The sequence below is a fragment of the Theropithecus gelada genome, chromosome 20 (genome assembly GCF_003255815.1).
Source record: "Theropithecus gelada isolate Dixy chromosome 20, Tgel_1.0, whole genome shotgun sequence".
Lineage (NCBI taxonomy): Eukaryota > Metazoa > Chordata > Mammalia > Primates > Cercopithecidae > Theropithecus > Theropithecus gelada.
In genome coordinates, this window is record NC_037688.1 from 6,174,856 (window position 1) to 6,185,224 (window position 10,369).

Sequence of the window (10,369 nt, forward strand, 5' to 3'; positions counted from 1 at the left end):
TGTGATTTTGTTAACTAAGAATGCACTGTTTTCTGTTCTCCATGTCTATGATTTTCACATTCCTGAGCACTGGCCAAGGGGGTTGTCCAAAATCATGTCAAACAGCATGACCATTGTTTACCTTTTTCTCCTTGGCAGTTTCAGCACTGACTCGCTCTTTTTGTTTCGCTTTGTTTAGAACAAGTAACAGGCAGTAAAGGAGCAAAATAGCAGGTCCCAATAGGGGTGACAAAATAATATCTTTTTCAGAGTTGAAAACAAGTGTTCAAACAGAACTTTTACATGAATAGTCGTAGCAGCACTATTCACAGTGGCCAAAAGGTGAAAACAACTCAAATGTCCATTAACACATAAGCAGATACATTGTGGTATATACACACAATGGGATATTATCCTGTCATAAAAAGAAATGATGTACTGATACAGGCTACACAATTTGTGAACCTTGAAAACATTATGCTAAGTGAAAAAAAAAATGGGCCAGACACAAAAGGCCAATATAGTATGATTCTATGTAAAATATCCAGACTAGGCAAATCCATAGAGACAGAAAGCAGATGAATGGTTGTCAGAGCTTAGGGAAGGTGGAATGGGGAGTGACTGCTTCATGTGTACGGGGTTTCCTTCTGAGGTAGTGAAAATGTTCTAGAACTAGATGGTAGTAATGGTTGCACAATATTATAAATGTGCTGTCACGGATGGTAAATTTTGTTATGTGTATTTTCTGTGTGTGTCAGACTGGTAATGTGTTGATGTTGTAACAAGGCTTGAGGGAGTCCACATCTCACACATGCACGTGAAAACCCAACGATCATGCTTATAAACTCCAAAAGGATCATGTTATGTGGATCTTATCACACTTAAAAAACTTTCCGAGTAAAAAAGAGAAAAAAAATGTTTTCAGAGATCTTTGGTCATTAACTCAAATTAATAGTTACCCGAAACTCCCAAAACAGAAAATTAATCAATGAAGACATTGGTTACATAGGAGTATATATTTGTCAGAACTCCTTCAATTGTACTTAAGATCTGTCTTTCACTCTATGTACATTTTTACCTCACTAAAAATTTGGCCAATCAAAAGTAACAGAAAATGCAACTATACTACGTGCAAAAATAATCTATGAAGAGGTGATATTATGTTACCTACAATATTGAATTATACAGCTTCTGGGAATCCAGGTAGTCATAGACAATGCTTTGTGGAGCTCTGGGAAGCCTATCGTAAAGTTATTTAAATTACCACTGAATTCTAGAAGGAATTGCAACGTGGAGTTGCAATCAGGGTAGACGTTCAGTGTCCCAGAGGTCACGGCATGTTCCTGTTGCAGCTGCACCCAGATGTTCACAGTGGTGGAGACCTTGCTTCCCAGTAACACCAAGTCTGAATGTAATTTCACTTAATGTTCTTTGGCTATAGAGCAGTCAATAATGAGAAGTATCCACTGCAAATAAAATTATTTACAGTTGTCACATGGGGCTAGCTCATCCATCACTATATCCCTACTTCAACAGTGCATAATATGTAAAATCACATTGTATCTGACAAATGAATCAACAAAAGATTTTCTCCTATTTACATTAGAAGCATCCAGTAAAACCATTCCCAAACAAAAATTTAACGTTTAACCAATATTTAACAGCTTCACCAAATATGTCTTTATTTACTGAAATCTCGACACATAGAATTACAGTATCATAACTCTATTCTGTAAGCCCAGTTTCACATGAATTAGATTCCACAGTTCTTAAAAATCTCACTGAAATTAGAGGGTGATTGTGAAATCCTTTAGTTCCAAAGAAACTTCGTCTAGTTTTAGTCTTTGTTTGTTCCTTGCTGATACCAGATAGAAATAGGGTTATATGAATACCTTTTAAAATAGCGTAAGTCGGCCAGGCACGGTGGCTCACGCCTGTAATCCTAGCACTTTGGGAGGCCAAGGCAGGTGGATCACCTGAGGTCACAAGTTTGAGACCAGACTGGTCAACATAGTGAAACCCGTCTCTACTAAAAACACAAAAAGTTGCCAGGCGTGATGGTGCACACCTGTAATCCCAGCTACTCAGGAGGCTGAGGCAGAAGAATTGCTTGATCTGAGAGGTGGAGGTTGCAGTAAGCCGAGATCATGCCACTGTACTCCAGCCTGGGTGACAGAGCAAGACTCTGCCTCCATAAATAAATAAATAACATGACATAAAAATAAAATGGCCTAAGTCTAACAGTCCCCCAAAAAAGGAAAAAAAATAGGGGCTGGGAGGGCTGGCTCATGTGTAATCCCAGCACTATGGAAGGTTGAGGGGGCAAAGGTCACTTGAGCCTGGGAGTTTGATACCAGCCTGGCCAAGACACCATTTCTACAAAAAGTACAAAAATTAGCCAGGTGTGGTGGTGTGTGCCTGTGGTCCCAACTACTTGGGAGGCTGATGTGAAGGAATCACTTGAGCCTAGGAGGTCGAGGCTGCAGTGAGCTGTGACCACGCCACTGCACTCCAGCCTGGGTGACAGAGTGAGACCCTGTCTCAAAAAATAAATAAATAAAAATACATAAAATAAATAAAATTACAAACTCTAGGTAAAACAAAAGCTGATAATGAAACTTAAAAGCATTTCTGAGCTCTGCAGTGAACAATGTTTATATTGTCATAATATAAATCCTGTTTATTAAATTTCAATTTTAATAATCTATAGTTAGGCTGGGCGCAGTGGCTCGCACCTGTAATCCCAGCACTTTGGGATGCCGAGGCAGGCGGATCACCTGAAGACAGGATTTCAAGACCAGCCTGGCCAACATGGTGAAACCCCGTCTCTACTAAAAATACAAAAATTAGCCAAGCATGGGGGCATGTGCTTGTAATCCCAGTTACTTGGGAGGCTGAGGCAGGAGAATCGCTTGAATTTGGAGGTTTAGTGAGCCAATATCATGCCACTACACTCTAGCCTGGGTGACAGAGTGAGACCCTGTCTCAAAAAAAAAAAAAGAGAAAGAAAGAAATCTATAGTTAGACAACATATAGATGTAATTTTGATTATAGGACAGAAAATAAGTGCTATTCACTTTGTCAATCTAAAATTAAATTTCAAATTATAGAAGTTGAAAAGTAAAAGGGAGAAGAACTCAAAGTGCGCGACAGGCTGATATTCCCGTCTCACGAAACAGGAACCAAGAGACACTACATAATTAATAGAATTAGAAGTAAAACTGTTAGCATATGACCAAAGTTACTGGAGCAGACACACTACGTAACCAATATTTATTCCCCTTTACTTCCTTGTAACAGGACCCTAGTTTTGTTCAGGATATCAATATGGTGTAATGATGATATGTAATGGATCATTCAGAAACCAGTGAATCTTAACCCTGGCCACACATTGCAACCACCCAGAAGAGATTATAATTTAATTGGTCTAGGGCAAGTTTTCTCAAACTTGACACTACTGACATTTTGAACAGAATAATTCTGTGTTGTTGGGGGCCGTTCTGTGTGTTGTAGGGTGTTTTACACCACCCTGGCCTCTATCCACTTAGTGGTGGGAGCACCTCGCCCCAGTTACAAGAATCAAGACTGTACACAGACATTGCCAACTTGCCCTTGGTTGAGAACCACTGAACCTAGGATAAGACCATGTTCAGAGATGTACACTTAAAATATCCCTAGGAGATTCTAATATGTAACCAGGGTTGAGAACTATTGATATAAGCCAATTAGTCAATCCAGTTTCCTGTAGGTTTTTTCAGGTTCCCTTGCATCTATGTGTGGTCATATGACTTAGTTCTGGCCAGTGAGATTTAAGTGGAAGTTTGCTTTGCTAGAGGGTTTGTGAGAGGAAGTCTAAGAAAGCTTGTACTTTATTGATGAAAGGTGACAGACACAGCTTNTGAGAGGAAATCTAAGAAAGCTTGTACTTTATTGATGAAAGGTGACAGACACAGCTTGTCCTGGATGTCCCGGATGCTGAGGCGGCTCCTGAGGTCCAACACCCGGAGCTGCAGCTCAGGGTTTCCGGTGATGCTGCCCCGCCCCGGCGAGTCCGCGCAAGCTGCCTGAGAGGAGGTGTCCAGGCGGAGGCAGTTCCTGCGGGAGCACAAGGCCCCCTTTTCCGCCTTCCTCACAGACAGCTTCGGCTGGCAGCACAGCTGCCTGCGGATCTCCCTCATGGAGAAGAGCAGCCTCATGTGTCAGTACTGCATGCCCGAGGAGGGGTCCCGCTGACCCCCAAGGTCAACCTGCTGACCACAGAGGAGATCCTGACCCTTGCCTGGCTCTTTGTGAAGGCAGGCGTGGAAAAAGTTCCGGCTCATGGGCGGTGAGCCGCTCATTCAGCCGGACATGGTGGACATTGTGGCCCAACTCCAGCGGCTGGAAGGGCTGAGGACCATCGGTGTCACCACCAACGGCATCAACCTGGCCCAGCTGCTGCCCCAGCTTCACAAGGCTGGTCTCAGCTCCGTCAACATCAGGCTGGACACACTGGTGCCTGCCAAGTTTGAGTTCATCGTCCGCAGGAAAGGTTTCCATAAGGTCATGGAGGGCATCCACAAGGCCACGGGCTATACAACCCTGTGAAGGTGAACTGCGTGGTGATGCGAGGCCTTAACGAGGAGGAACTCCTGGACTTTGTGGCCTTGACCGAGGGCCTCCCCCTGGACGTGCGCTTCATAGAGTACATGCCCTTTGATGGTAACAAGTGGAACTTCAAGAAGATGGTCAGCTATAAGATGATGCTAGAAACTGTCTGGCAGCAATGGCCAGAGCTGAAGAAGCTGCCAGAGGAGGAATCCAGGACAGCCAAGGTCTTTAAAAATCCCTGGATTCTAAGGCCAGATCAGCTTCATCATGTCCACGTCTGAACATTTCTGTGGGACCTGCAACCGCCTGTGAATCACAGCTGATGGGAACCTCAAGGTCTGCCTCTTTCGGAAACTCTGAGGTATCTCTACGGGATCACTGCAAGCTGGGGCCTCCAAGCAGGAGCTGCTGAGAATCATCCGGGCTGCCGTGGGCAGGAAGAAGCGGCAGCATGCAGGCATGTCCAGTATTTCCCAGATGAATAACCGGTGACCCATCAAGTCATTTTTGATGTTCCATGATTCCCCACCAGCTAATCCAAGCATTTCCTCCTGGGACCCCCTCCATGTTCAGGGTCTAAGATCCAGAATGAGTTTCTCTAGCCAGATGGCCACTTTATGGAAAGGATACAGGGTTCCCCAGACCCCTCTTCTAGCCCAGCAGCAGCTAGGGTGTGGCTCCTTTCAGAGACACTACACTTCCCATGCAGACTCAGATGCCAACTCAAAATGCCTTAGCCCAGGTTCCTGGGCTCCTGCTGCCCCCTCAGGACCCCAGTTAACCTCAGAACAACTAATGCATGTGGACTTGGAAAGACGGGAAGCTATGGTAGATGTGAGCAGGAAGAGCGGGTGGCTGTGGCCTCAGCCATGGTCCTCCTGGGGCCTGTAGCCTTCAAGCTTGTCCAGCAGAACCAGCTCTAGAAAGGAGATGCCCTGGTGGTGGCCCAGCTGGCTGGAGTCCAGGCAGCCAAGCTGACCAGCCAGCTGATCCCTCTGTGCCACCATGTGGTCCTGAGCCACGTTCCAGGTGCAGCTGGAGCTGGACAGCACGTGCCATGCCGTGGAGATCTGGGCATCTTGCCGGACTCGGGGCCCCCACCAGGGTGGAAATGGAGGCCCTGACCTCTGGTGCAGTGGTCGCCCTCACTCTGTATGACATGTGCAAGGCTATCAGCAGGGACATCATGTTGGAGGAGATCAAGCTCATTAGCAAGACCGGCGGCCAGCGGGGGGACTTCCATCTGGCTTAGTTCCTGCCCTTCTCACCCATGGCCCAGCCAGGTCTGGAGATGGGATGCAATTTAAGCTGAGGGAAAAACATCAGTTTCCTTTAATCACAGTCACTGTTTACCTTGAGCACTAAACCTGAAGTCAGCCTGCTCTACTACTAGGCCTGCTGCTAGATGATCTTTAATGACTGATGGGGCTTCCTTTCTATAGGGAGGATACCAGCAGGCCCTTAAGCCTTCCAGGACACTAAGGTCATGGGAGCTGGACTGCAACAAGCAATGCTAGATAACTGAGAAATCATGTTCTTTCTGGACTATTTCAGACAACCAGTCTCAGACAGTCCAGCCCAGAAATTTTCCTTCTCATTTTGGGTTTTCTCTTCTCCTACTTTCCTGGGGAGAGATTAAGGGCTCATTAAGCAGAGGAACCCACTTTGAGGACAGCAAAGCACAAGCTTGCCTGAAGAATGCATCTCCCCAGCAGCTCTGCCTCCCTAAGTCTGTAAAGCCACAGCCCTGCCCTGTCCTGACTTCATCTCTCCCTCTGCCCAAGTCTATGTCCCATCAAAGTTGCAGCCTTTCAGCTTAACAGTTGCCTGGTCCTGCCTTTCCTCAGGCCCCCTCCTCTGAAACAGGATGTGCACACGTGGGCCACAGCCCTAAGGACTCCTGGCGGACCACATAGCCCACACCTGGCCGTGCTCACGGCTGTTCCACCCACCTCTCTTTATTCTGGAGCATATCAGGGAAAGAAGAGTTGACGACAGATTGCCTTCACCCTCGGCGCACAAATAAAGCTACGATGCCAACTTTGCAAATGCAATAAATAAATAAATAAAGTAAGTAGATGACTAGTTGCCTAGGGTTGGGGGAGGGGCAATGGGGAATGATTGCCTAATGGATATGGGGTTTCCTTTTGGCATGGTGAAAACATCCTAAAATCAGATAGTGGTGATAGTTGCACAACTTTATGAATATACAAAACCCCACTGAATTGCACTCTTTAAAATGATGAATTTAATGGTATGTGAATTATACCTCATTAACTAAAAATTAAAAAAAAAAAAAACACCTACAGAAACAGCTCTATAAGCTGAGTATTAGAGGTATGGAAGGGTCCACCAAAAGGCAAAGTTGAAAGACACTCCTTCTTAGGAGCAGGAAGAGGGCTTGGGAGGGCAATTGCTTTTCATTATTAGTCCTTCTGGATCCTTTGATATATATATAATTTTAAATGTGTCTGTATTACTTTGGTAAAAATTTTAAAGAAAATTTAAAGGAAAAAAGTGACATAAGAATCTTTCTTTCTTTGTAGCCTTGGATAAGCTAGCAACTGGTGTAAGCAATAAATTTTCTCTCTTATTTCCAGGCAAGCTGCCAAATTAAATCCCTTTCTTTTCCTGCTGATGTCTGCCAACGTGGTGTCAGAGACTGAAAACTAGCTTCTAAGTAAATAGGAAAAAAGAAAAATAAAAAGCACATTCTTAACTAAAATCACACATTTATAATTCTTCAAGCTCATGACTAACACAATGTTTTTCATAACCCTGAAAAAGTGAGAAGCATGTCATAACTCACAAATAACCTCTGAAACCATTTAAGAGCTTTTCAGCAAGAGAAAGGAGAGTGTTAAACAGCAATAACCTGTCACATCAATCCAGATCTAAATTCCAAACCAGTAGGACAAATGTACACAGCCACGTGTACGTGAACTCTGCAGATATCAAAATAGAAGTTTATGCTTTCAACTGAGCAATCCATTTTCCTGGAGAGAACACTTTCTTCCTGCAAATGAGTATGAAAGGCCTCAAATCCAAGATTTCTGAGCAACTGCTCCTGAAGAATCCAGTTTCAACTCCTACAAAATGCAACTGCAACTTAGAAACAAAATGCAGACATATTTTCTTTTTTCTTTCTTTCTTTTTTTTTTTGAGACGGAGTCTCGCTCTGTCGCCCAGGCTGCTGGAGTGCAGTGACGTGATCTCGGCTCACTGCAACCTCTACCTCCCAGGTTCAAGTGATTCTTCTGCCTCAGCCTCCCGAGTAGCTGGGGTTACAGGCACCCGCCACCACACCCAGATAATTTCTGTATTTTTAGTAGTGATGGGGTTTCACCATGTTGGTCAGGCTGGTCTCAAACTCCTGACCTCGTGATCCACCCGCCTTGGCCTCCCAAAGTGCTGGGATTACAAGCATGAGCCACCGCACCTGGCCCTTTCTCTATTTTCTTTTCTTTCTCTATTTTCTTTTCTTTCTCTCTTTCTTTCTTTCTCTCCTCTCTGTTTTCTTCCTTTTTTTTTTTGACAGGATCTCACTCTCACCCAGGCTGGAGTGCAGTGGTGCGACCTCGGCTCACTTTAACCTCTGCCTCCCAGGCTCCAGCGATCCTTCCAGGTAGCTGGGACTACAGGTGTGTGCCACAACACCCGGCTGATTTATTTATTTATATATATATATTTTTTTTTGTAGAGGCGGGGATTTTCTCATGTTGCTCAGGATAGCCTTGAACTCCTGAGTTCAAGCAATCCACCCACCCCGACCTCCCCAAGTGTTGGGGTTACAGGCGTGAGCCACAGCACCCGGTCTCGCACACATTTTCATTAGGTGCCCTCTGATGTCAGCAGCTGGTTGAAGGTTTAATGGTGTAGAGCGCGCGCAGAGTGGGGTGGGAACTTGTGTGTCTCACCCCTGCCCCACCCCGCTTGGGTTTCCCTGCAGTTTCCACCAGAGTCATAAGCAGAACCTAAAACAAATGGGTTTAGAAGTAACTTTAGCCTCTTTGGCTACTTCTGGTGCTCACCGAATCCAGAAAAATGTTCTTTTTTAACGTCCTGTTATTTTGCACAAACGATTTCCTGCTTAAGAGTGAGGAGCAAAACCTCTGGCTTTTAACTCTGCCAAAGACCTACTTCAAGTCAATCTGCACTTTTTAAATTTTTTAGGCGCAGCAAAGTCTTATCTCATTCTATCTGCATTTTATAACAATCCCACATTTTGTCTCTACTTTCCTCAAGCATTCTAACCCTTCCGTGCCCTCGCTGCCAGCCACCCACTCAAGGGAACTTCACACACTCAAGAGCGACAGGGGCTGGACAGAAGAACCTGGCAGCTGTCCAAAGCCTTCAGTGCCTAATTTCCCACCAAGAGCAAGAAGGACAAGGCTTCTTCCCTGAGGCCTCCTCTTGCCAATCCTCACTGGATTCTTAGTTCCTGCCTTAGTGTTATTTTCTCCAAGCAACACAGCAAGTGAGGCCCAATGGGTCTGGAAGGCTTACACGGCCCAAAGGGGCAATGACGGTGGGCTTCAGAGCTGTGGTTGAGAGTCCGGAGGATTTCAGCCTGGATTTCACATACCATCCTCATTATGAGGAAGGAAGCAGCTCCTATATGGGAGCTGGGAGGTGGGCTGGCTGCCTAAAGCACCAAGTTCACCTCCTGAGGGTTCACATTCGTGAAAAAGTTTCTCCTTCCCACTAACTGGATCCTGTTTGGCCTGGTTTGAGTCATGTGTTCATCCCTGGGCCAATCACTATTGCCTGATGGAAGGATTCTGATAGGCCACATCCAAGTCACATGATCATGTTGAGTCATGTGCTCATCTCTGGACCAATCACTGTGACCTGGTGGGCAGATTCTAATAAGCCAGGCCCAAGTCACATGATCACCTGCCTGATTGTGGGGGCAGGAAGTCAGGATGGTAGTTACCAAAAGAAGGGGAGTGAGTCTCCGAAAAACAAGAACTGTGCTTTCTCTACGTATATCTACTCAAAAACAGCAACAGCAAACAAAAAATTAGAAGGAAGGTTGAAGACAAACACTAGGAGCATAAAAGTCTCTCCTACTGTCTAGACAGATGCGTCCTTAGGATCGACCTCTACATACCATTTTGTAACTTGCTATTTTTACTTATTTGTTGAGGACTTAGTATATGCAGTGCTCTAATAAAGTTCAGCACAGAGGATGCACAGAAAGACTGGGAAAAAAGGTAAGTGCAGCTAGGTGCGGTAGTTCACACCTATAATCCCAGCACTTTGGGAGGGTGAGGCAGGAGGATCGCTTGAGGCCATGAGTTCAAGGCCGGCCTGGGCAACATAAGAAGATGCCTGTCTCTAAAACACTAAAATAAAATAAACTAGCCAGTGTGGTGGCACATGACTATAGTTCCAGTTACTCAGGAAGGTGAGGCGGGAGGATCACTTGAGCCCAGGAGTTCCATGCTGCAGTGAGCTATGATCATGACAGAGCGAGACTGTGAGTCTTTTAAAAAAAAAAAACTAAACACATTTTTTAAGCTTTTAATATAAATGACCAAACTGTACCCAGAGGGATTTCATCTTTGTACACCTACTCACTGTGCCTAGACTTCCCTACCCACCGGCCTCAGTTAGCACAGCCATGGAACCATCCTCCCACAGAAGACAACGCTCAGAAATCTCTTTCTGGGAAGGCCTTTTCAGGAGGCCTCAACTTCCAATTCGAGTCTCTGAGGCTTAAAAATTGAAAAGGCTGGAAAATGTCCATCTTAGACCCTTTCACCCCCTTATTGGAGGCCCTGTGCCCCCTCTGATG

General features: G+C 45.2%; 1 non-coding gene and 1 pseudogene across 2 annotated transcripts; one reads left to right on the plus strand and one right to left on the minus strand.

Moving 5' to 3' along the window:
- Positions 1-731: 731 nt before the first annotated feature.
- Positions 732-836, minus strand: LOC112614890. Its single transcript, XR_003117190.1, has one exon. It is a non-coding gene; the product is annotated as a small nucleolar RNA U13 (small nucleolar RNA).
- A 3,106-nt stretch (positions 837-3,942) lies between these two features.
- Positions 3,943-6,618, plus strand: LOC112614512 (annotated as a pseudogene). The gene has a single exon (XR_003117092.1). The product of XR_003117092.1 is annotated as a molybdenum cofactor biosynthesis protein 1 pseudogene (transcript).
- The last annotated feature ends 3,751 nt before the right edge of the window (positions 6,619-10,369 follow it).